We start from the raw sequence: 27267 nt of genomic DNA, 5'->3' as shown, positions 1-27267 counted from the left end.
CTTGGCACAAAATGAAGGGCTCCCTTTCTCAGTGGGGCTTCCCTTTCTCTGCTTGACCTTTGTCTGGAGAGTGTTCCCTGAATGCAGGTGCCTGGCCTAGTCTCAAGAATGACCTTGTGCAGAACTTCATAACAGAGCACACAAGTCCAGCTCTGGCTTCTGGCCCATATGATAATTAGGTACTGTGTTATAACCAATCAGCTCTTTCCATCCCTAACCCAAAAATCACCTGAGAAAAGTCTGGTAGCTCATGGTGCAGACAGGCTCAACTTCATCTTTCTTGTTAAGAACAACACCCCCACCCCTGCCCGCAAGATCCTGAGATTCTTCTTCATGTAAATGAAGCGTACTCAGCACCTCCACCCTAGCCAATAATGTACACGCACCTTGGAAATCCCTACCTACTCCCCAAGATCTGTATAGCTCTTGTTCACCCCAATAAACTTGAGCTGTCTCCCTAAAGCTGTTCCTGGAAGTTAATCCGTCTGTATTCACAGCCATTTGAATCCTTCCCACAGCACCTCTGCTCCCCTCACCTTTGTGGACTGGTGGACAACAACCACAAGGGAGGGGAGATCCACACTGGCCTTCACTGTGTCATCTCACAGGTAGAGACTAGGGAAGATACTCTAGAAGTCTAAAATTTTCACATTCTGTGTGGTAGTCAGCTTCTTCATCGTGACAAAACCAGAGGGAACAGCTTGAAAGAAAGATTTATCTCACAGTTTTAGAACTTTTGTAACAAGAATTTTAGGGCAAAAATCTCAGGTTCTGCTTGGCCACTCATCCCCAGTACACTGATTAAAGAGAGAGGCAATGGTGAAAATCAAAAAATGGGTGAGTTCATCAATGTGCACTGGGAGGAGGACCAGACAGAGGTTCCAGTAACCCCAAGTCCATCTCCAGGGTACTGGTGTGAGTTTTCAGCTCAGTTAGAGGAAGAGCCTGTGGTGAGTCAAAACTTCAGGGCTGTAAGACTATGTGATAAGGTAAGGCACCCACTTGTGACGGACAGTAATCAGAAAATAGGAGGGGCAGGGACATGGGTCCAGATACATCCTCAGTGTCCTACTTCAACCAACCAGGTTCTACCTCCTAATAAAGTCAGGTTGTTGTAACAGAGCAAATGAAAACTAAAAATAAATTTATAAAATCTGGTGTCTCACCAGGAGGAAATTGACTTATATTCCCTTTGATAAGTTTCAACCTTCATTGTAAATGACATCTAACTACTTCATATTTGTGATAGTTTGAATATGCTTAGCCCAGGGAGTAGCACTATGAGGAGGTATGACCTTGTTGAAGTAGGTGTGACCTTGTTGGAGGAAGCATGTCACTGTAGAGGTGAGCTTTGAGACTTTTATGCTCAGGTCCTACCCAGTGTGGAAAAGAGTCCACTCCTGGATCCCTATGCAAGATAGTCCCTCTTCCTGGCTGCTTTCAAATCAAGATGTAGAAGTCTTGGCTCTTCCAGTACCATGTCTTCCTGCATGCTGCCATGTTTCCCACCATCATGATGAACTCTGAAACTGTAAGAGAGCCCCAGTTAAATGTTTTTCTTTATAAGAATTACCTTAGTCGTGGAGTCTCTTCACAGCAATAAAACCCAAGCTAAGACAAAAGTTGGTACCAGGTATTGCTGTGATATAGGCCTGGCCATGATTTTTTATTTATTTTTTTTGGAATGTGTATTTTGAGACTTTGGATTTGGAGATCAGTGAAATGCTTTATGTGGGGCTTAATGGGCCATCCTAGGAGGAATGTGAAAGACACTGCTGCCAAGGGTGGTTTAAACTCTGGGGACTTAGCTCAAGAGGTTTCAGAGGAGAGAAATTTCAGTTTGTTGTATGGAGATCATTCTTATGATATTTTGGTTAGGAATATGGCTGGGTTTTGCCCTTTTATGAGGAGTCTGTCTGAGGCGAAGGTGGTTCCTCATATTGGTTCCATTGAGAAAGGAGATCTCAGAGCCTAGCTTGAACTCTTTCCTGTAGTTCACGCTTATGAAGAGCCTTTTGATCAGATGAAGCAAGCTTAGAAAGGAAAGAGTAAAGTGGTACTAGGAAGTGGAATGGAGATAAATCCTGTGTTCAAGAACATTAGATGGAATTAAGGGAGTGGTGCTCTCAGGGAAAGATCCCACACAGCTAAGCTTATTGTTTATATATTTGCAGTTGAAAAGGTGATAGTTACATCATGTTAGGAATTATTATTATTATCTAGTTATTGTATTTGGACTTTTTAATCGGAAATGAACTACAATTCAGAAGTGAATGGCACTCTTGTGATCCAGGTCTCGAGGCAAAGTGGCCATGAGGAGCTTAGGGCCAGGCATGATGATGGTACATGCCTTTAATCCCAGGCGACAGAGACAAGCAGATCTCTGAGTTCAAGGCCAGCCTGGTACAGAACAAGTGTTATAGCTGGACTTGGAAATGTGTAATAGTCACCCAGGATGTACTGGATTTGAAGGTTTAAAGGGGTCATGAATTGCACCTGAGGCTTGAAACTGTGAGAGGCCAGGGAAGGCTATTGCTGAAGGTGCAGCCTCGATTGCCGTTGATGGCTCAGGACTCTTGCAAAGAAGTTGAGGCTTGGCACCATGAGAGGTGATTGGTGAGGCCTAGTTGCAGCAGAAGACTCCAGTGAGTTGAAGATGCCAAGACCATGAGATGAACACCAAGATCAGCAGCAGCAGTGGAGTAGAGTCAACCAGAGCTTAGACTGCTACAGAGAGCAGAACTGGAGAAGTGACCCAAACCCTTTGGAGGAGCCCAGAAGATCATGTGTGGATCCCAGACATTGGAACAAGAAGTTATGAAGTTATGGCTGCCTTGGAGATTCCAAGATATCAGAGATGCCAGAGCCATGGGATATCTGCTGAGGAAAGCTGCTAACAGGGAGTGGAACCAGCCCAGGAGAAAGAACTGTGTTATAGTCAACAAACCTGAAAGGAGTTTGACATCAAACATGGAGATACAGAATTTGGGGTTTGCTCAGCTGGTTTCTGGTCTTGCTTTGGTCTGGTAGTTCCTCACTGTGACATTTTAGAATGGTAATGTATATCTTGTGATATTGGAAGTATGTGATCTGTGTTTTCATTTTGATTTTATAAGGGGTTACAGTTAAGAGATTGTATGAATCTCAAAAGAGACTTCAAACTTTGGACTTTTAAACATTGTTGAGACTGTGATAGATTATGGGGACTTTTGAAGTTGGATTAAATGTATTTTGCATTATGCTAAGGCTAAGTATAGCCCCCCCTTGGACTCTTGTGTTTGAACAAACCTATGGGGGATAGCAGGTGGGACATAGTGGTTTGAATACGCTTAACCTAGGAAATGACAGTATGAGGAGGTGTGGCCTTGTTGGAGTAGGTGTGACTTTGTTGGAAGAAGTGTGTCACTGTGGAGGTGGGCTTTGAGGTTCCAATGCTCAGGCCCTGCCCAGTATGGAAAAGAGTCCACTCCTGGCTGCCTAGGGAAGATAATCACTCTTTCTGGCTGCCTTCAGATCAAGATGTAGAACTCTTGGCTCTTCCAGTACCATGTCTGCCGAGATGCTGCCCTGCTTCCTACCATGACGATCATAGACTGAACACCCGAAACTGTATCCCAGCCCCGATTAAATGTTTTCTTTATAAGAGTTACCTTGGGTCATGGTGTTTCTTCACAGCAATAAAACACAAATTAGGACAACATTCCTTGCTTTTATCTATTCTATAGCAACCTATCCTTTCTTCGTGGTACTCTAAATTATAATTTAAAAAAAATATGTGTAACATTTCCTCCTCCCTTTTGAGTATCAATTTTTCACTTGAAAAGTTAGTGTGTTAACAGAACTGTTAACACAGTGGGTTCGGGCTTGAAACTGTCAAAGGAAAAGATAAAATCCACCAAAATTAAAGACCCTTTGCCTTCTCCCTTATAGTATTAGTTGCTCTCTGTGGCTGGATAAGACATCAGGACCAAAATGTGACATTTGGAACAAAGTTTACTTTGCCTTGTGGTCCCCTAAAGCACTAAGCTGTTCTGATTCTTATGTCAAAGTCTCTCTCTAGTCCACCAGCCAATCTGATTATTCATACTCATGTAGACAATGTCTTCCTGATGTGAAAATTCAGATACCAACGTCCAACTTAAAGATGGCATCTGACTATCTGCTACAAAACTAGAGGGAGAAGGGAAGGTGGGGACTGATCTCATGACACCCCAGTTCAGGAGGAAGTAGTCAGAATGATCTTGACAGTCCCTAGCACCTTAGGTTCCCTCCCATCTATAAGTTTTTTCCTACAAAAATAATTCCATTTTTTCTCAAAGAAAAAGGCTGCAAATGTCTTGCCATACAAGCAAGGAGTCTGTCCCTCCCGGAGACAGGGTCCCCAGGTAGCCCACCACTAAATGGAGAAGGTTGCAGGCAAGGTAAGAACACACACAGCCTTCTGACTGTCCAGGCCTGGAGGCAGGCTGAGCACTATTATATTGCATAAGTCATATTTCACTAAGCCCATTGTTCTGTGGACTTTCTCATACTACCCCTACCCATAAATGTCCTTGGGACTTTCAAACACCTGCCCCAACCTCAACTGAAGAGAAGACAGTGCCTCTTTTGGCCTAATTTGGTAATGTCAACCAACTATAGATGTGCTGTCTTTTGGCAGATCACCTCCCCAGCCCTACTTACCCATAGGGATCTTAAGGGAGCAGCATTTGCTTCCCATAAGCCTCTGGAACTTTATCTCAAATCCCTCTATGCCGTCAGCTGTACAAACCTTTTACTTAAAGGATAATCTTTCTCCTCCATGCCTTTCTTGAATGGCACCTCTCCCTAAACCTGACATAGACCTCTTTCCTTTATAGGCTCATTAATCTGCTGACAGATGAAACCTATGTTGAGTCCCTAACTCAGCTACTGGGAATAGTGTAGCAATAAGTGTGGCTGTGCAGGCTACTCTGTAGTATGTCGACAGTGTCCTGTAGCTAGCTCTATACCTAGAAGTGGTGAGACTGGGTCATATGGTAGTTCTACTTTTCGTTTTTAGTTTTTGAGCAACATGTATGCTAATTTCCATAGTGGCTGGACCAATGTAGATTCCCATCAAAGGATTTCCATTCCCCCATATCCTCATCAGCATCTGCTGCTGTTTCCCTGATGATAGTCATCCCAAGATAAGATGGGATCCTACTGTGGTTTTGGTTTTTGTTTTTTTTTTTTGCTTGTGTTGTGGTTTATTTTTGGCTTTCGTTTTCATTTCTCTGGTGACTAAGAACATATTTTACTTGCTTGTCCTCAGTCCTTCATGTTTGGAGAACTGTCTGTTGATTTCATTAACTTATATGGTGGTTGGGCTGTTTGAATTCTTGGTGTTTAGTATGACTTAATTTTGTTTATACTGTGGATATTAATCCTGACAAATGTGTTACAAGCAAATTCTTTCTCCCTTCCATAGGCTTTCTCTGCACGTCATCATTGGCTGTGAAGTGCCTTTTTAATGTTAAGTAGTCCCATTTGTCAATCCTGGGCATTGTTTCCTGAACTATTGGAATCTGTTTTAGAAAATCATTGCCTTTGCCTAGATCTGACATACCTTCCCCCTAAAAGCTTATAAACAGAGGGAATAAAAGAATATATTCAAAGGGTTGTGGTATACCGGAAATAAGTTCTCTGTATGAGACCCAGTAATATAGTAAATATACACCAATAAAAAAATACTGTGAGGAAATAAAAGGTGAGAATGAGCCTGAGGTCAAATGACTCTGCCTTAGGTGGATGAGCAGGAGTGGTCCACCCATCACTCCGGAAAACCTGCTAGAAGCTTTTTGTTTTGAAAATGTGGGATATATCTTTGAGAAAAGAGTCTACCCCATTTTCTCCAGCCCAGACCTGAATAACAACTGACTCCGCAGGCTGGCTGTGTGGCTCAGTGGAACCATCCTGACAAACTGAGTCTGGTCCCCAGATTCCACTGTGGAAAAGAAAACCAATTACTGAACTCTTAAAAGTTGCCCTCTGCTTTTCATGCATGTCTGTAGCGTGTAGCATGTCACATGCTCCCACACATGTATATATCAGACTCATATGTAATGAGTCAAATTTAAATTATAAAAAAAAGAATCTGATTCCTCTATCAATCTGTTTCCGTGTGTGTGTGTGTGTGTGTGTGTGTGTGTGTGTGTGTAAGCCTGTGTGTAGGGGGAGTGGTTAGTCGAGGGAGGTTGTAGTGTTGGTGGTGGTGCAGCTGGTGGTGGTGGTGGTTTCTGGTAGAGGCAGCAGGATAAAGAACATTCAACTTCCCATAACGTGATGACTCCATCCAGGAATTAAGATGATTAACAGTGGTCATGCAGCATCAAGTCAGGCCTTCATGATTTACTCACTGCTCAGCAACAGACTTTCAACATGTGAGCCTTTGTTGGGGAGTTCCCTTCATGCCTACACCACACACTCCTTTCATCCCTCCATAAAACCTCTGGTAAGTTGATACCCTCTTCCTTCTGACAGTTGACAAGTCCTTCATGTTCATTCATATCCTAAAATATAACTCTCGTTTTTGTCACTCTCAGTATTCTTCCTGTAGGGTGAAAGAACTCTTCAGAACTCTTGGAGGCCCAGTAGTTGTTTCTGAGAATACATATTAGTAGACACATTGACAAGAGAACAAGGGGAACTTGGTGGTACAGGCCTGCCTGGAATCCCTGGTACTCAGGAAGCTGAGGCAGGATAATTAAAGTTGAAGATTTAAGTTGGATGGGGGAAGAGAAGAGGAGGGGTAGGGTGGGATAACCAAAACCAAGGACGTGTAGGAAAGCCTCAGATATGCTGCTACCTGCTAAACTAATTTAGGATTATAAAATAAATGAAGAGAGTGGTTGGAGGCATATTGCTTGGGAGAATAATGCAGCTCTCAGAAGATAAAACAAAGAAGGTTTTTATTAAGTAAAAAAATCACAGTGCCAGGCATGGAATATCTTCCTGTGAGTTATTGGTCAATGTGCCACAAGAGAGCTCCAAAACAACAGCAGAGAATGCCATTTTTCTTGGTTTCTGTCTTAGTTAGGCTTCTATTGCTTTGATGAAACACCCTAGCCAAAAACAACTTGAGAAGGAAAGGGTTCATTTGGCCTAAACTTCATCACTAAAGGTAGTTCAGCAACTGAAGGCGGGAGCCTGGAGGCAGGAACTGAAACAGAAGCCTTAGAGGAATGAAGTGTGCTGGCTTGTTCTTTGTAGGTTGCTCAGCTGACTTCTTATACGAGAGTAGCACCTCCCACAGCAGGCTGGGCCTCTCACATCAATGATTAATCCAGAAAATTCCTCACAGACTTGGCTACAGGTAATCTGATGGAGTCTTTTGCTCACTTGAGGTTTCTCCTCCTTGATTACTCTTAGTTTGTTCAAGTTGACAAAGCCAACCAGTACATATATTGTTAAACACACCACGTACTTACGGGGAAACATCATAGAGAAATGAATCTCAAATTGACCAGGAAATTTCTTTGCTGAAAAAAAAATTCAAGGCTAGACTTGACTACAGAATGAAATCAAGATCAGCATGGGTGACTTAGTGAGACAATGTACGTTTTTACTTTTAAAAGTAAAAGGTTCGGAGTCCCAGCTCAGTGGTAGAGAGTTTGCCCAGCATATGTTCAATCTCTAGAAACTAACAAGGAAACAAAGCAGGGGGAGATAATAAAAGGTCAGCATGTATTAGAAGCCATCACAGGAACACAGGTACTGAATAGCCAAGAAAGATGAGGAAGCTTATCCAAGCTCTACTAAACCCCTTTAAGCCCCCTCTTGGTAGGGGAAATGGCTAGTAGGGGTGTGAACCACTGTAAAGAATAAGTACATTATTTTAGGGGAGATGAAGGAACCCAGAGAATAGAAAATAGCCTGAGAGTTTGCTTAGACTATACAAGTGGTGTCAAGTCTGCGCTCTTCCTGTTTGAAGACATATTTAGGAGAAGATTCTAGAAACAGAATATCTTCTAGAAGATTCCACTTTTATGGTAGAAAAGGGACTCAAGGAAAGAGCAAGATGCAAAATCTTCTACAAAGGTGAAGGAAGGTGTGAGCTTATAGGGAAAGAGGAGGTTTGACCGGCTGTGGAGGCACAGGAGGGGTGCAGAGCAAGAAGTAAAGGCTGTCTTGTTTCCTGGGTAACAGCCACCTGTGGTCATCCTCATCTGAATAGGTGTTAGTCTCCTGTCTTCTTTCCAAGACAGGGTTTTTCCTGGGCAGAAAGCAGGATATCAGGAGGAAAGGGATCCACCAGTATCCACCACTGATCTCTACATATTATGTAGTTAAGTAACTTTCCTGTATAGATAGAAGTTTCTTGACACAACAACAGCCCTGCAGAGTTAGCTGTGTCTGCAGAGCTCTTCAATTTTTCTTCATAGCCATATGGAAATATGTCAAAGAAATATATTTCAGAAGGCATATTTGGGTATCACAGGGCTCTAAGTTTGAAACTCAAAGCAGCATAGTCTTAAGTATAGTTCTCTAGGCCCCAAAACCACATGCTAAAGATCTTCAGCTTCCCTGATCTTGATTGGTTTTGTGAGCATGTTTATTTGGACAGGTGTTGTCATTAGCTTCAGCTGTCAACTTGACACAAACCTAAAAGAGGTTTGGGAAGAGGGAACCTCAATTGAAGAAATGCCTTCATCTTATGGACCTGTGGACATGTCCATGGAGCATTTTCTTGGTTGATGATTGATGTAGGAAAGTCCAGCCCACTGTGGACAGCACCATTCCCTAGGCAGCTTGGCTTGGGCTGTATAAAAAGGTAGTTGAATGAAAGCATGGAAGCAAGCCAGTGTGCAGCATGTTTACCACTGTGGTCTCTGCTTTAGTGCCTCCCCTGGGTTCCTGCCTTGAGCTTCTGCCTTGGCCTCCTGGAATGATAGACTGAAAATGTAAGATTGTTGGGGCGCACTGTGTGAAGGTTGCCTTTGTATCATTCAATTGTTAATTCTGTACCAGCAGAGAGCTGAGTATTGGCCAAATTTTGGTATTGTTATTCTTACAGCTTGTCTCCTACTTCAGCATTTTGTAAACATACACCTTCACTCTCTGGATGTCTTACTAAAGATCTGAAGGCTAATAGCTAGGTAGGAAAGGGAAGGAAGGACTTCCAGGATGAGAGCCCGTCTCCGGGAGAAGAATCTAGGTGGGAGGATTTGCCAGCAGGAAAATTTCTGATATGGAAGAGGTCAGAAATATTGAGGAGAGAGAGTAGTAGAGAGGTAACAGGCCACGTGTCCGGACATAGACTAATGTAGTCAGGCTAACTAAGTTAGGTGAGCTAGCTGGGAGGTAGCCTAAGTTAGGCATAAGCTATAATACAACTAATAAGTCTCTGAGTCACTCATTATTCAGCAAGCGACTGGCAGGTCCTAGAAAGTCCGGCAATATAAGATAAAATAAATCCTTCCCTTCCTCTTGTCACTTTTGGTCATGGTATTTGTCACAGCAACAGAGAGCTAAGTGAATGTAGCACCGTCTCCTGAATTAGTTGCACTAGTGTTCAGCACTGGGCTGTGAAATAAAAAGCAGAGAACTATTGTCCACCATCCTTGGGGTGAAAAGAATGCGTTCATTATCCAGGTTAGAACTGAATAGCTTTGCAGGTAGCTTCAGTAGTCAACTGCTCAGATCAGCTTTGCAAAGTTTGGTAAAAAAGCTTCATGTCGTTCACCTGGGCATAATTTATTTTACCACTTTGGGTTTTTCTTTGTCCTTTGGCTGATATGAGACAGAACCAGCTGCAGAAGTCGAGGAAGGACAAAACATTGAAAAAAATGAAGAAGTAAAAAGAAAATCAACAACAACAAAATAAAAACCAAAACCAGACTGCTTTGATTGACACTTCTAAAAGTACAGTAAAGCAGACAGCATAGGGTCATCTGAAAGCTTTAAAGCAAATTTCCGAACCATCAAAAGTAAAAGACTGCGGCCCATAAGCAATAAAGCCCCATCTTTCACAACAAACAAATAAACCTGCATTTCTAAAACAAGCTGCTTGTGTTTGGTATCAAAAGCAGTTTAATTGCATAGGAAGCAGTTTGCCTGGGCAGCTGGATGCTAGCGACTGCATGGAAACAATGACAACGCATGCAAATGCAATAAAATCCTCTTTTATACCAAGAATAGCATTGACCTTACCTGAAAGTGCTGAGTCTCTGGTGTCAGAATGGATAATTTAAGATTATTCCAGTTGCAGAAACAAATCCCATTCAAGCTGGGTTGAGAGATAGGATCCTCACACCCACAGGAAGAGTTACAGGCATTTATGACTCAGTTTCTCTGCGTTTGGCATCCACCTCTACACTGCCCTGTGGGTGATGTGGCCATCCTGCTGGCTCACATATGTGTTCCCAGAGGTCGGAAGCTCTCGAAATGGTCCCAGGGAAGTGCACTCAGTGGGGTTTTATCTTAGGTTTGTTCGTGTTTATCTCTGTGGACATGGAAAGCGGTCAATAGGCTCAGCTTGACTCTGATCAGTTTTCAGCTTCTCAGTCCGTATAGCCAGTGCCTGACGCATGGTTGTTCTGGAGAGAAGAATTTTGTGGGAAGCAAGAAAGTACATTATTTTTAAATATGAGGTCTCAAAGTGTAGCCTTCACTAACCTGTAATTCATTGTGTAGACCAAGTAGCCTTGAACTTATGGAGGTCATTCTGCCCCTGCCCCCGCCCCTGCCCCTGCCTCTGCCCCTGCCCCCGCCCCTGCCCCTGCCTCTGCCCCTGCCTTTGTGCTGGGATTAAGGGGACGCTTCACCATGCCCAGTTTAAGAAGTTTCTCTCTTCAGTGTTCTAAGCAATAGCTATCATCATGCAGAGGAAACTAATAGTCTGGACTGTATTTTATTCTTTAAAAAAAATGCCAACTTGCTTTTATACGGAGCGAAACGCTACCTTCTCCAAATGGCCATTCCGTGTATGCGAGGCGCAAAAGCAAGAGCTACCATATTGTGATTAAGGACCTGCAAGATGTAAGAAGGATTCTTGCTGCTCATGAACCCTTAACTCTGAGAGCTATTGCTTCATGGCAGCCATCCACAAAGCCTCTGATGGACTTTAAGGCATTAGGTCATTATACAGACTGGTGTCACTCTGGCTGGACTCAACTTCTCTCCACCCTATTCTTTTTATCATGACTTTATTGATTCACTTAAAAACACTTAATGAGTGCTTCTTATTTGCCAGTCATGAAGAGATAAAGTTAGGTCCTCTTGGGTTTATCAGAAGAAGCTATTTGTCAAATGAATAGAGACTGATTCATAAGAGCAATGATTAGCCCATTCCACCCTCACTGGCCCCGAAGCCACAGAGAAACCTTATGCTTTGCATATCAAAACACTTGTTTATTTTCCCTATTGGTGTCCACTGAGTCCTGCACAGCTTGGCCCTGAAAACCTGACTGGGGTATCAGAGAGCAAAGGACAGACACGCAGACAAACTAAGAGAAGAGCTGAGATAAGGTGGACGGTGCTCTCGCTCTGATGGAGGAGAACCGACTAAGTAACAGCAGCCTGGAACCTAGAACTTTATTATGTACAGTGCAGGGGGAGGAGCTAGCTAGTCCCAGTAGACACAGTAGGGGAACTATGAGGGGCTGCAGTCATCCAGGAGGAGGAAGCCCCAGTTGCTGGGTTTTGCTCAAACTGCCAACTTGACACTCAGACCAGGGGAAGGCTTTGCCAGTTTCCTCTGAGCCTGGCCCAGAGGGAGGATCTTGCCAGTTCCCAAGGTTTTTGCCAGTTTGAAATGTCTTTGAATGTGCCTATGGCAATGAGTCACATTCGCTCAGGGCTTCCCCAGCTTCCCATAGATATCTAAATGGTTTCAAGCAAGAACTCGCTTCCACTCCCAGCTCCGCATGAGAACCACAAGTGCCCCTGAAAGTGGAGTGTTTCAAAATCCCCGGGGAAGCAAGATGAACACTTTCATCCTTCAGACTGGTCCTCATCTCTGAGGCCAGAATGATGGTACCCAGCACCGCAGGCATGAGCTAGGCACAGCAGGACACATGATTACTGAAAACTTGAGAGGAGAATACAGGAGGTATTTCATAAGGGCCTTGGAAAACTGGATGTTGTCCCTGTAAGGGGGTTGTAAAAACTACCCCTGCTGACAGGAACTCACAGCCTTGTCCTCACAGACTGATGGCAACGGGTTGTGGCAGTTTCCGTCCTGAGCAAAGCTGTAGCTCAAGGAGACGGGCCGCAGGTGGAGTGGAGGGACTCTGCAAATGAGCTTCACACACTTCCCAACTGTGTCTAACGTGAACAGTCCACAGAGAGTAGGTGGGAGGTGGAAGAGTGGAAGGCATGATGGGAAATTTATGGCCATGGAAAGAGTAGATACTAAAGGCTCACTTAGGAATAGTGGCCTCTGTGGAGGTGCACAGTTTTCTGCTCCTAGAACTAAGGAGGTCAGGCTGACCCCTGTTGAGCAGGTGAAGAACTCTAGGCTGCCACTGTTGCTGAGTGAGGCAACGACACTAGAGAACGAGGAACAGTTGTGAAACCAGGATCCTGCAAGTGCCTTTTGGAGGAGGAGTAATGAGGTATGGGTTACACAGAATTATTGGAATCAAGTTTCACCTGCTGCAGTTTTTTGTTTGTTTCTTTGGTTGGTTGGTTTGGGTTTTGTTTTGTTGTTCTGAGACATCTCAAAATCATGCAACCCAGACTTCCTCCCAAGTCTCTATGTAGCAAGGAATTACCTTGAATGTCACACACACACACATGAACACATACACACATCAATACACACACATGAGCACACACATACATACCTATGCATGCACACACACTCTTTCCTCCACTTCCCATGCTTGGATAATAGGACTGTATTACAGAACCATATAGAAACCAGGGCTTTGTACAGTCTAGGCAAGCACTCTTCCGACTGAGATATATACAAACCCTTTCTGACACAGTTTCACTGAGTAACATTAGCAGTTTTGTTGGCAGACATGGCCTATTCCTTATGAAAGCGTCCTCTAACCTCTCTAACTGCATCCAGTACAGTGGTGGGCCTCTCTGTGTGGTCTGTAGCTCACACTTGCTGTTTTCAAAGGGGGAACAGTCATTTAGGAAAAGATTCTGTTTATTCTGTTTGGTGTTTTGTTTTATTTCTGGGATGGGTGATTCCAGGGCCACCTGACCCTTCTCTTCCCATTTCCCATCTTTACTGCTACTTCCTGCTGCTTCCAGTCTTCATGAAAGGAAGTCTGGACTTGTATGGGAAATTACTGCTAACCCAGCACTAATTGATGCATGGCTACACACCCTCCTCTTGCTGATAATGGTCGCTGGGTCTCTGTCAGCAGACAACAGGAACATGGTTTAGGCCCTTGCTTTCCTGAGCCCTTTGACTCTTCCAGGATCTCCTTGTTTGAATGCAGCCAATAAACCAAAGCAAGCCTTTGCTAACATTTCCCCCAGGCCACTGCCCCCTAATGGAGCCACTTGGCTTTAATCTTGGTGGCAAAGCTGAAGGACTTTTGTCAAGAATTCCTCAGGCACTGGTGTCAGCAGTGACCCTAAGAAACTGCCTGAAGAGTTTGCTAGCAAGTCAAAGCCCCAGAGATCCCGATAAGGTGATCTGGAGTGGAGCCAGGACAGGAACAGGCATCAGCCAACTCCACTGCAGAACCTTCCATACAGGACTGTAAACTATTAGTGAAGTGGGCGGTTCATGGGGCACACTGCTTCAGTCTTTTATTCAAGTACCTGTCAAACTCTTATCATGTGCCTTCTGCTCTTATTTTCCATTTTGGGGGGATTTTTCTTTTCTTTTTGAGACAGAGTCTCCCAAATAACTGACTGGCCTCAAACTCACTGCGATCTCTCCTGACCTCAGTTTTCCAAGTGCCATGATTATAAGTATGAGCTAACATGCCTGGCTCATCTCCTGTGATTTTTTTTCCACTTAAATTCCAGTGTCAGTGTTAGTCTTCTTGGGAGAGCTGCCAAGGGTGAGGCTTACAGAGTGGACACTCCAGCTGCAGGCCAGGAGGTGAGAAGCAGGGCACGCAAGCAGCTGGGAGTCATCTAGTGGGAAGCAAATGCGGCCATTTGTTCACCTAAGGAACTTGAGGGTTTATCCAAGTCTCCAGAGGGAGCAAACCTGGCCCCATGTTGCGCTGAAGCAATGTCAAACCTTAGGAGAGAGTGGAGATTTCAACATGTGTCGTCAGAAAGCTGAATAAGAGTTTTTAATCTGGGCAGCAAGCAGGCGTCCTATTTTCTTTGCTATTGCACTGGGATTATTTGAATGTTGTTGGAATGTAAAGATGGTTGTGAACCACACAGAGTGATGTCCTGCCAAGACTCTACATGGACCCGTGGGACTATCCTCAGGACTCTCATCGCCTTTATAGAAGGATTCCCATCACTTAATTCAAATGTGAGCGCCAACTTAAACTCCACCCCAAATCAAGGAGTCAAATGGTGACCCCTCTGTAAAGGTCTTAGCTACCCATGAGCATGGCAAAGGGCTTGCCCAGATGTCGGGTTGGTTTCATTCTCTAGTTTTCTTCTGCGAAGCAATGGTCATATTTTATAAGTGTCTGGAGAGAGGAGGGAGGGAGGGAGGAAGGGAGGGAAGGAGAAGGAAATCAATCTACATCAATTAGGCAGCAAGCAATGGGTCTTATGTTTATTTTCTACTCCCTTGATAAAACGTTTAACCAAAAGCAGCCTGGGGAGGAAAGGTTTGATTTGGCTTGTGCTTCGATGCCATAGTCAATCATTCAGAGAAGTCAGGCTAGGAACTCAAAGCAGAAACCTGGACCTAGAGGCAGAAACTGAAGCAGAAAGCACAGAGGTGAGAAGCTTATCGGATTGTTCATCTACTTTCTAAGCTACCTGCCTAAGAATTGCACAACCCATGGTGGGCCGGGCCTTCTAGTGTGGATCAATCATTAATCAAGAAAATACCCCACGGACATTCCTACAAGCCCACTAATGGAGACAATTCCTCAGGTGAGATGCCCTCTTCCCAGGTATGGTTCCGTTGTGTCAGGTTAACAAAACTCTGGCAGCAGGCAATGTAGAGATGAACGGTGTTGTGATCTGTTTTCTGTGACAATCCCAGATTACCTGAGACTCAATAATACATAAAGAATAAAACCTGATTTAGTTCACAGCTCTGGAGGCTGGGAAGTCTAAGAGCAAGGTGCTGGGGACTGTTCAGCTTCTGCTGAAGGCCTCCTGCTACCTAGTACCATGGTGGAAGAGCAGAAGGTTCCATGGTGGGAGAAGCAAGCAGGGCCAGAGGAAGCTGAGCTCCCTCTGCTCAAGCTGCTCTTAACCATCCATGCCTCCCAAGCCAACTACCACCTGCAAGAACACACGGGTCCCTTCATGAGGACGCAGCCCTAATGACAAGACTCCTCTGATGGTCTCACCAGTGTCCGATAATGTTTCCTTAGGAGTTTTGGAGGATGCTAACCGTATTTAAATCATAGCATTCCTCTCAGACCCTCAAGCCCGAGTCCTTCTCACAGTGGAAAGCACAATCACTCCTCCCTATCAGACCCAAAGGTCTGGATCACCAACGTAAAAGGCCAAAGTCCGTATCTGCAGTGGGATCAAGGTGTGGTTTGTCTTCGTGGGATTGCTGTAGTCCTTTAGCCTGCAAACTCAAAACAAGTCATTGATTCCAAACTTTGATGGTGGGCTGAGGAAGGAGAGGCACAAGATAAGAGTAACAGTTCCAGAAATTCCGAGGCTTCCTGAGCCTCGTTCTCTTCTACCTTGCCCTACATCTGAGGCCCCTGTCAACAGATCCCACTGGCTAGCTGGCCATACCCTGGCATGCTGCCTTGGCCTCACCACCCCATAAAAGTGCAAACAGAAGAACGCTCATTTTTGCTGATAACTAGTAACTAGTACTGGCTTCTGCTTTTTGAGTACCTGTTAGATGTAAGTCATCTTTCTATTTAACCCAACACATTGCTGACATTTAAGGTAGTGTGTATGTGTGATTGTGTGTGTGCACCTGTGTGAACATGCATGAGCACACATGTGTGACCATAATGGCCCAGGGTTACAGAGGAAAGGTCAAGAAAGCTTCAACCCTGGATACTTCAAATATGAGGACAGCTGGAGTTGGTGCCTCTACTCCCCACAAGTGACATAAAGCCTGCTTCCCTCACCATCAACCTGAACAGGAATTTATTGCCCTGACGATGATCAGGCCTCGCTCCTTACTTGACCTTAAGGTTTTTCCTCCATAGACTCTACAACCACTGAGTATGAAGGTGAAGCATCTTCTAACACCCCTGCCCTTGGCCACCTCGCCAAGGACATAAACACCCTTTTCTCCTCCACAATAAATGAACCAGGTCTCCATAGCTGGTCCTGAGTATGTTCTTTGCCTGTACACTCATGGCTGACCAGAGTCCTACATTGTATTCACCTGCTCCCGGTTAAGTTTCCCTCACTCCAGTCCAGCTCAGGACTCAACAGACCTGGCTACCCCAGGGGGAAGTGGACATGGGCTTTTGTGTGTGTGTGCTCCTATTTTATGAATTAATAAATGGATAGTCAAGGAGACTATATAACTATTTACTCTTAGGTCACCCACCTAGCCAACAGATAGCTGAAAACAACGAGTGGTGAGGATTAATATTTAGTATGTTCATGTGCTCTGGCTTGTGTATAGCTTGTTCCCTCCTGAACCCAGGCTGAATTTTGACTGTCATTGCAGCACAGTGGAAAGGCAGAGCCTAAGAAGAGGCATCTGGGTTATGGGGCCAGATCCTTCAGAATGGATCAACACCACTGCTCGAGACATAAACATGCTGTCTCCAGAGTTTAGCCTCCCTTTTCCTTGCCCACCCCTACCTGCTTCCACCACAAGTTGATAGACACAAAGCCCTCACCAGGCCCAAGCACCTGATTTTGCTCTTCCTAGCTTCCAGAAGAATGAGTCTTAATAAACTTCTGTTCTTCTAAGTGCCAGTCTCAAGTATTTTGCCATAGTAACAGAAAACAGATTTAGATATCATAGCACCAACACTTCTTAACTTAGCACTCAGAGGAATTCTAACATGAACGTCTGCCATATGCCGGGGCCTAGGATATGAGCAGAATGTAGGACACAGCCCATGTGGTGGGAAAACAGACACACATGAGGATGACCAGAAGAAACTTTAGGTAGAGCTTAGGCACACCCAAGAGTAAAGATGATATGTTGTATAGGAGAGAATTTTCTTTAGCTGACATGTGCACAAAGCTTGTCGTAGGACACTGTGTGAGCTATCAAAGGAACCAAGTCTTAGTGAACCTGAAGCAGAAGGAGAACTAGGACAGGATGAGCTCAGCAGATGCTGCACAGCCTTTGGGAGCCTTGATCTTTATTACAAGATGAACGGAACAACACTGTCAGCCGCAAAGGACATGACAAAATCAGGTTAAAAAGATCGAACTGAGTACCATGTGAAAGGCAGGTTAGGGAGAGACAAGATGGAGATGGGTGACCACACAGTTGATGATATTACAAGTTCAGAAGAAACATAGGTGATGACGTGATCTTCTACTACACTTAAAGCATTTAGTCATTCAGTTAAGTTCAATAGAACTACATAGTCCTAATAACTACAGATAAAATTGAGATACAAATTTTCTTCAACCAACTAATCTGAGATTAGCTTAGGGTTTATGTAGTGTTAAGAATTTCCAAATAGCTTCCATTTTCTTGCTCTGTCTTCCTTATTGTGTAATCTACAATTACACCCATCAAGGCAGTTTGAGCTCAATCATTGCATTTACATTCCAGCCAGCAGGAGACAGAGGAGAAAAAAGGATCAAGTTTACTCCCTTTGAGATCATTTCTTGAAAGTCATGGCAAGATTTCTACTACCCCATCTACCACAACTTAGTCAATGGCCATAATAGCTTAGCAGGAGGTGGAGAAACGCCATCTTTGTTTTGGGCAGTGAAGTGCTCAGCTTAGAGGCTGGGTTTAGCTCTAAGAGAGAAATCAGATATCAGAGTACAACTGGTGGGCTCAACAACCCACTAGACCAGAGCTTACAAGGGCAAACTCACAGTGGACAAGGACAAAAGGCAGAGGCTTGAATATAATAAGAGAATAGTCTCCAAGTTTCATTTTTTTACATACTTTGATATTTCATTTTGGTCCAGTTGTTAGATATTTAATAGAGTGAAAATATCCATCGTGAATGCAAAATGCTGAGCTACTGTAGAAAATGGCTTGGCAATTCCTTGGGAAGTTGAACCTAGAATTATGGTCTGATGCCACTGTTCCACTCCTAGGTATTTATGGAAGTGAATGGAAGAAACCACACATGCATGCAAAGATATGCCCACAATTCCTACAGCAGCATTCGCAACAGCTCTGAGGTGAAGACACTACCAATGCCCACCAACTCATGAGTAGAAAAGAAGACTATGTATAGCCCCACAGCAAAATGTGACTCGGCAGAAAAAGTAGTAGCGTCCTGATCATGCTGAGTCATAGAAAGATGCTGTAAACACGCTGAGCGAAAGAAGATAGCCACAGAAGACCACAAACTGTATGATTACACCAAAATGAAATCTCCAGAATAAACCCATTCGTAGAGACAGAAGGCAGATTCATGGTTGACAGAGAATGAGAGGAGGGAGGGGAAAGTGTGGCCTTTCTCTTTGGAAGATAAAAATGTTCTATAGTTAGTGGTAATGATTGTGCAACATAGTAAATACACCACAAACCACTAAATTGAACACTTCAGGATAGTGAGTTTCCTGGTGTGTGAGTTACATCTCAATTTTAAAAACTCTATCTTTAGTTTCATATTGTTTCTTTTAAGAAAGGCAAAAAAAAAAAGTTCAGTAATATGGGCATGTGGCAAGTAACAGGTTAATTCTTGCTTTTTATTTTTCACATTCTAGTTATAGGAAGTTAAGCATTTACGATGTTTTGCCTGGATTTCGACTTTTTCTAAAGGATGCTTGTCATGGACCTAATGCCTGTGTGTCCCCTGTGACCTCACTGACCTCTCTCTCCCAGTGTGACGGCGTCAAGGGCATTTGGTTTCTAACTAGATTTATATGAGGTCATGTGTGCTGTGTGCGTCTGTTGCTATAACAGAACATCTGAGACATTGTGTATAGAAAGGACAATACTTTCCCTCACAGACCTGGAAGTGTGGAAGCACAGACCAGCTTCTGATGGGACCCCCACGCTGCCTCATTCAAGATATAAAGGCATAGAAGGAAGCAATTGCACAAAAGAGTGGAGGGGAGGGGGACAATGAACTTTCCTGAACTATAACAACCCGCTCTCGTAAGAACGAATCCCTGTCTGTGAGAACTAATCCAGTCCTATGGCAAAGACACTAACCTTCACTTAGATCCTACCTCCCGATGCCGTTACATGGACAAGCAAACTTCAACATGAATCCTGAAGATTAAACCATATACAAACTGTAGCAAGACTTAAGCCTCTGTGAATCAGATTAGTATCCTTGGAATTGTCCCAGTAGGACGCACTTCCTTACTGCTGTGTGAGGAACATAAGGCTGGTCTCTTTGAAGCAGGGAACGAGTCTTCAGCAGATACAAAATCTGCCAGTGCCTTAACCTTGGATTTCCCAGCCTCCAGAACTGTAACAAATAGATGTGCTATGGCTAAGCCATGCAGTCTAGCGTTAAACTGACTTCAGTGTCTACCCTCAAGTGCTGCTAAAGTTGAGGTATTTAGGTCTCTGCTGCTATGAGACTATATTAGTTCTCTATGGATGTATAACAAATCACCCGAGGACTGAGCAGCTTAAAAGTGCAGTCTTAGCATCTAAACTAGATTACTATGGTTCATTCTGGCTCAGGGTCTCTCAGGCAGTTTCAGTTGAGCTCTCCTATGTTGCAATGCAAAGAACATGCCTGGCATCACAGGCCATGCCTCTCTGTGCTCTCTCCTGTCTATACGTGGACTTCAGCCCCAGCCTTGTCAGCTATCCATGGAGCTGTCTGCAGTGAAGTTTCCAACCACAGTGGATGGTCAAATCTCAGAATTGACGGCCTTCACTTCTGCCATGTTCTGCTGGCCGTGCTGACCAAGCCTAGTACAAAGTAGGAGATGACTACACAAAACATCAGTGGAGAGACAACTGGCAGCCAACCTGGAGGGTCGATGCCTCAGGGAGCAGAAGGCCAGCGTGGTACATCAGGGAACCTGAAACTCAGAGTGATGCTCCCAGAGTGCTATTGCTCAGCCAAGTCTATCTAGAGCCCTGCAGAGTGAGGGCCACATCTGCCTGGCTGGGTCACACCCAGTGGTCCAGACTACAGTGCTACTCACAGGCTGGCACCAGACTCAGAGTAAAGTCTGTTCTGACACTAGTCCAGCATCCAACCATGAGTACAGATAGGCAGGCCTCTTTCCCTCTTGGGGCCTCTGTTCCATCCTTTATGACAAAAGGAGATGGTGGCCTAGGCCAGTGGTTATCAGTCTGGATCATTTGGGGAATCCATGATGAGTATCCAGAGAGGTTCCAGTTTTATCTATCATGTGTCCTTGTGGGAGCTCACTTGAAACAAAGTAAGGGCTGGAGAGCCATCTCAGCCATGCAGGGCCTAAGCAGTTGCCCAGGACCAGAATTTGGTTCACAGAAACTTTGTCAAATGACCTACAAGAACCAATGACTCCACAGGGGCCTCTTCTGACCTCTGCGGACACCAGCACTCATGTGCATGGACATATGAGTGAGCACACACACAATTAGAAAAGAAGACAAACCTCAAAAAGAGAGAAGGAGAAAATAAAGTTACATCCAAGGTCAAAAACAATCAAAGCAAGGTTAAATATGGAACCATGATGCCCTGTGCTGACAAAGCTCTCACTTGGAACATCCTGGGCTCTGAATCACAGGAGCCCAGATCAGCAGTCTCCTTCCTGTCACATGAGAAGTATGTGAAGAATTCACACTTAGGTTCCATCTTGTGGTTTCCTAACCAGAGGGAAGCTGCCCTCTTTTACACACCCAGTCACTCTCCTTGGAAGGGTTGGTGGCAGAAAGAAAGGCTGATCTTGGTGGCACCGACACCAGGCCATTGTATCTGGGCAGAAAGTGAAGTGTCGGTCAGTTGCCCTAGACAACAGTGAAGAGGATGCTCTAGGAGCAACGCTGGTCCTTCTGGCCCCAGTGGCCTCACCTCCACTCACCTCACAGGACGAGGCCATCAGTTGCAATGGTGGCTCCTTGGCAGTCTGAGAAGAGGCTGCCCAGGACTGGGGTGCCTAGGGGCATCAGTGGGAAAATCTCCTAGAGCTCCCATCTCTGCTTGGCTCCCTCTGCCTGCTACCGTGGAGAAAGGCAGCCCAGGACAGCTAGATCTGTTTTCAAAGGAAGCCAGAAACAACATGGAGTTAATTTTCTAATTTTTAACATACTGTGCAGGCCAAATAAAACACGTGGCTGGGGCAGACCTTATCCTTGGACCACCAGCTCGCAGCCGTGGAATTTCAAATGAGTGACTCTCTTTTAATCAAAACACCAGAAAAATAAAAATAAAGGTTCCATTTTCCTGAGTGTTTGGCCCCTGGAAGTAATTATTGATTCCACTATCAAGTGTCTATTGTGAACCAGGCAGAGAGAATTCTCGAGTACACAGACTGCATTATCTCCTCTCCGCCCAACGGCCTCCCTCTCTGTTTCGCATGTGTTCCACACTCTGTCAATGGGAAACTGAGAAGGAAGGAAATAAAAAGGGAGATGTAGTTGGGAAAGTGCCTCATTTCACAAGTATGGAGTGAAATTATGTTTTTCTAAACCCACCACCTCTGGACCCTCAAGCAAGTGCCCAGGACACGTTTATTGAAAGACTCAACGATAGGTGGTGTTGAGTGATCAACCATCACTCGTCAGGCCCAGTGAACTGTTATATTACTGGACTGGGCACTTATTTCTCAGAATATTTATGGTGGACCTGGGGGATTGATTCAGTGAGCAGAGTATCTGCTGCACAAGGCTAAAGACCTGAGTTCAAATCTTTGTAACCACGCAAAAGACAAGGGTGATGGTGAATGTCTGTAACCCCGGAGCCTAGGGGTTTCGAGGGGTGGAGCAGGGGTGAGTGCTTTCCCAGGGCTTGCTGGCAGCCAGTCTAGCCAAAACAATGAACTCTAGGCTTGGTGAGAGATCCTGTCTTCACAAGGGTGGAGAAAAAAATACCTGAAGGCGTAACTTCTGGCATGTATACACACACACACATGCATGCACACAAACATGCATATAACACAGAGCTGCGCATGTGTGTGTACACACACAAATTTCTATACCATGCATCTCTTTCATCACGTGATCACATGAAGAAACAGAAGCCAATAGACAACAAACAATTCTCAGGATTCACAGGGCTCTCAAGTGACAAAGCTTGATTTGAGCCCAGAGGCACCTCAGTCCAGAGCACTAGTTTTTAACACTGAGTGAATGGAAGAATAAGGAAGGGAGACGAGACTTGCTCCCTTCCTCCTCAAATCTCACCTCCTCCCCTACCCTATCCTCACAATTCAAGTTCTGGTTGGAGTCATATTTCTCCCATGTTCCCAGACCTTCATCTTCTGTGACTAAGAAGCCATCGATACAGAGACACCTGCTCGGCTCCCTTCTAGCCGCTTCCATATGCCTAGCGTCATGATCTGTGGAAGGGGAAGATTCGAGAAAGTGGCACGGTTCACCATCAGAAGGTTATTAGTTACCAGGGCGTTACCTTCTGTTATTTTTCCGTCTTCTCCAGAGTGTAATCAGAGCTCATAAAAGTGCTACTGTGTGTGGGATCCCCATTTCCTCCTGATTAAGCATCCCCAGATGTTCACAGATCCTTCCCTGCTCCTTTCAGCCCTCAACCTTCATCCTCACGTTCCTCTGCCCTAACCAAGAAGCCCAGCGGCCTGTCCCACCCTGCGGTTGGCTAATCAGTAGCCATTCTCAAACGCAGCAACTCAGCGTCTGCCCGGTTCTCCCTTGATGTGGTCGGGTGTCTGCTTCTGCTCTGATTCAGAAATCCCTCTTCCAGGAGAACCTGATTCCTGACTGCAGATGGATTTCCAAACTGCTTCTGCAAATCACAAAACAGGACTCCCTTGGTGCAACCGGAGAGGTCCCAGTGGGTGCATGCTGGCTCGGTGGATAGGCAGGGAGTCTTCCGCCTTAGCAAGCCTGTGAGCTCAGGGATGCTGTGAAGGAGCCAGGGAACAACACGGTCCTCTAGTTAGGCCTGAGGGGCAATTTTCACAAGATATCACACCCCAAATAAACTCCAACAGGCCCAGGCCGGGTCCCCATGACTTCATGCTCCCTCCTTAAATTTATAGCTCTGGCCTGAGGGCTTTGAGCCCGATTGGCAGGAAAGGGCACTGGAAAGGTCTTTGAGTTCCGGACAGGACCCTTTCACAGGGATCAGATATCAGATATCCTGCATATCATATATTTATATTATGATTCATAACAGTAGCAAAATTAGTTATGAAGTATAATATGAAGAATCGGGAAGATTGAGAAACACGGATATGGACAGACCTGGAGTGTGGCATCTGCAGAACTGGATTCTCACCCTGCTGCCACAGGCTAGTTCTGTGGTCTAAAAAGATCCTGACAAGGGAGTATCCACTGAACTTGGAGGCTTTATTTTCCCCTAGCCCATGAAATGGAAATAGCAGGGACAGAAGTTATTGTGAGAATGAAGTAAATTACCATGTGTGAATGTAACTGGAATGGAGTGAGCTTTTATCAAATGTTAAATGAAATTCTGGAATGAGTGCTCTTGTTTTCCCTTCTTATGTTTAAGGTTAAAAAAAAAATCCAGCCTTGCCTCAGGCAAGGGCCCCTGTGTACTGCTGGAAACAGTTCTCTGGCAAAGGAAGCCCCTTGGTCTGCCTAGTCCTCATTCTGCCTGGCCACGAAGTCTGCTACAGCTCGACAGCAGTGGTCCTCAGCCTGCCTAGCGCTGTGACCCTTTAATACAGTTCCTCACGTCCTGGTGACCTCCAACCATAAAAATATTTTTATTGCTACTTCATAGCTGTGATTTTGCTCCTGTTATGAATCGTGATGTAAATATCTGTGTTCTCCAATGGTCTTAGGCAACCCCTGTGAAAGCCCAAAGGGATTGCAACACACACGCTGAGAACCACTGCTCTGACTTCTTTTAAGGATTTTTCTTATGTGGCTAGAAAGATGGCTCTGGGGTCAAGAACACTAGCTTCTCTCCAGAGGAATGCAGTTCCGTTCCCAGCACCCATGTTGGTTGGGGTACAATCACCTGAGACTCCAGATCCAGGAGATCTGATGCCCTCTCCTGCATCCCGCCTGTGTGCGCACACATACACATAATTAAAAATAAAATATTTTAAAAAATAATTTGGATTATGAAAGATCTTACCTGTACAAAATAATTTAAAACATGGAAAACCTCCCAATCTACCATCTAGCGCTCAGTTCCAGCATCTGTTACATCCTATGCAGGTGAACAAGTATACATGTTTGCTAAATTATCACAGGCATAGTGACTCTTCATCAGGCACCTATAAAAAAATGCCATCTTTCCATATAATTGTAACATCACTATGCAAGAACTAAATTAGCAGCTTCTTAATATCAGCCATTGTCTAATGCAGGTTAATATTTCCCCACTGTCCTATTGCTGTTCTATTGCTGTGAAGAGACACTATGACCAACTCTTAGTGTTTTTTTTAAAGCATTTAATTGGACCCATGCTCACAGTTCAGTGATTTAGTCCATTCTCATCATAGCAGAGAGCATGGTGGCAGGCAGGCAGGCAGGCAGGCATGGTGCTGGAGAAGTAACTGGGAATTACATCCTGACCCACAAAAGGGGGGAGGAGAGAGAGAGAGAGAGAGAGAGAGAGAGAGAGAGAGAGAGAGAGAGAGAGAGACTGGGTCTGACATGGGTTTTTGAGACCTCAAAGCCCACACCCCAGAGATATACTTCCTTCAACAAGGAACCTCCTACTTTGTATAATTGTTTCAAATAGCACCTGGTGACTAAACATTCAAATATTTGAACCTGTGGAGACCATTCTTATTCAAACCACCACACCAAATATTTCTAAAATGTGTCTTATAGTTTTGGGGAAACAGAGATTCAGTTCAAAATGTACTTAGTTGTCTTGGTTCTTGAATCTTTAAAGAGACTACTACTCCACATAGGTCTAGCCTATGCAACACACACGTACACTCACATACACACATTCACACACACACCCCATGCTCCCACATGCATACACACACACACACTCACACACATATACACATATACTCACACATACACACACACTCACACATACATATACACACACACATATACTCACACATTCACACATACATATACACACATATATATACACACACACATATACACATACATATCCACACACATACTCACACAACACACACATACACACACATACACACACATGTTTCTCTCTCTCTCTCTCTCTCTCTCTCTCTCTCTCTCTCTCTCTCTCTCTCTCTCTCCTACTCTTCAGATGTAACTATGCCCCTGGCCTAAGGCGACCAACGAGCTGGCATTAGAGCAGGCTTTTAAAGACTGGCTTGGACTGGCAGATAAGTAGGTGTATGTAAAGCATCCTGGCCAAGCATAAGTAACCACAGAAGTAGGGGAGCCTGGGCCGAGGACTCATTAGAGGGAGCCTTTGCATCTGACGAAAGGGTGGGAAGGAACATCCTGAAGATACAGCGCGCAGTAATGGAAAATACACACAGCGTCCATTCCCAGAAAGCACAGTGCTCTGTTGACCACAAAGACACTGGCGTCAGGTCAAATGCTTCCCAGCTCTCCCCCTTGGGTTAATGCTAACTTATCCCCCAAGGGTTTCTGGGAGGTCTCCTTCCCCTTGTACATCTCCTTCCTGTTTCAGTTTTCCACGCCCAAGCCTTGCCTTTACCTCCTGCTGCTTTCTTGAAGTCTGCTGCCAAGTTCCCGGCCTCCCTCAGAGGTGTGCTGTCCACAATGAGCAGTTTCTGCAAGTCAGCTAAGTCCTCTAGTCTCTTCTGCTGAACGGTCATCTCGACCTACGGTTATCCATCATTACCCTGAGACACCTGGACTATAAAGAGAGTAAAGGAAGGAAGGAAGTGTGTGTCTGTCTGTGTCTCTATATGTCTCTCTGTGTGTGTATGTGCATGTCTGTCTGTCTGACTGACTGTCTGTCTGTCTTGGGGTGAATTTGATCATGAAGGGCTTCAGAGCCAGGGAAGGATCTGATACATGCTCTTCACTGTGGTGGCGGGGGGGGGGGGGGGGGCGGCAGGGAGAACCAGCCATGTTCACAACCTTCTGGGATTACAGGTGCGCACATCACCTCTTAAGGTTTCCAACACCTCAGAATTACCACACAGGGTCCAAGTCTGCAGAGCATGCCCCTGGACAATAACCCTCAGGCACCCAGACAGGAAACCTGACTGCAGGATTCTGAAAGCCGCCTTCACTGAGAGCTCATGTCAACAGCTGGTCAAACAGCATCACCGGCTTAGCTGACAACGTACTAAGGAGCCCACATTCTTCCCCTCACACCCCCTTACCTGTGAGCACTTCCACTTGGAAGCAGTCCAGCTGTTGCTGCGGCCAGATGGCTCTGAGATGCGTGCTGAGGCACATCTGAGAGGCAACATCTGGAGAGCTTGGGATCTCATCTTTTTTGCTAAAAATGTGCCCGAGGGAGGGGAAGCTTCAGGAAGAAAAATGCAACGCTTTGGTGACTGACTGTTGTGAGGAGAATGAGGCGTCAGAGTTTTTCTGCCTTGATTAAAACTTCTGCGGAACAAAGAAAAAAATCCACCTAAAATCCTAATTGAAACCTGCTTAATACCACAGATAATGGCAAAGGCTCTTGAGTCCTGTTAGGGAGATGCCATTCCTTGTCCTGACACGGGTGATCACAAGCTTCAGTGTCTTTAGTGCAGGCTTATGAAGAGGCTGGACCACTTGTAATGTCTGTGTTGAAATCATCTGTCCAGCAGTGATGACAGGTGACAGCAGCCCTCCGTGAGTATATCTGACCAGTAAATTTGGGACAAATAACCGTTCTACCTTGTGACAAGCCTGGATGAGATAATGCACAAGAGAGATTTGCAAAACAAAGAGCGCTTTGTAGGCTGGAAAGCGATACATGAATACATCATCTGATAAATACAGACCATTTGGGCAGAAGCCACTGTACAGAAAACTGACTTCACTGGACAGAAAGTTGCCGTGAAGTC

At 44.9% G+C, this 27267-nt stretch overlaps 1 long non-coding RNA gene across 1 annotated transcript; it reads right to left on the bottom strand.

The window, feature by feature from the left end:
* Positions 1–697: 697 nt before the first annotated feature.
* A230001M10Rik (RIKEN cDNA A230001M10 gene) lies at positions 698–27064 on the bottom strand. Its single transcript, NR_040391.1, has 4 exons — positions 26590–27064; positions 21190–21360; positions 10171–10556; positions 698–1529 (listed from the first exon to the last, which is right to left on the bottom strand). It is a non-coding gene; the product is annotated as an RIKEN cDNA A230001M10 gene (long non-coding RNA).
* Positions 27065–27267: the final 203 nt, after the last annotated feature.

The sequence above is a fragment of the Mus musculus genome, chromosome 3 (assembly GCF_000001635.26).
Source record: "Mus musculus strain C57BL/6J chromosome 3, GRCm38.p6 C57BL/6J".
Classification (NCBI taxonomy): domain Eukaryota; kingdom Metazoa; phylum Chordata; class Mammalia; order Rodentia; family Muridae; genus Mus; species Mus musculus.
The sequence above is the reverse complement of the archived record's forward strand: the minus strand, read 5'-3'. Positions and strand labels throughout refer to the sequence as shown.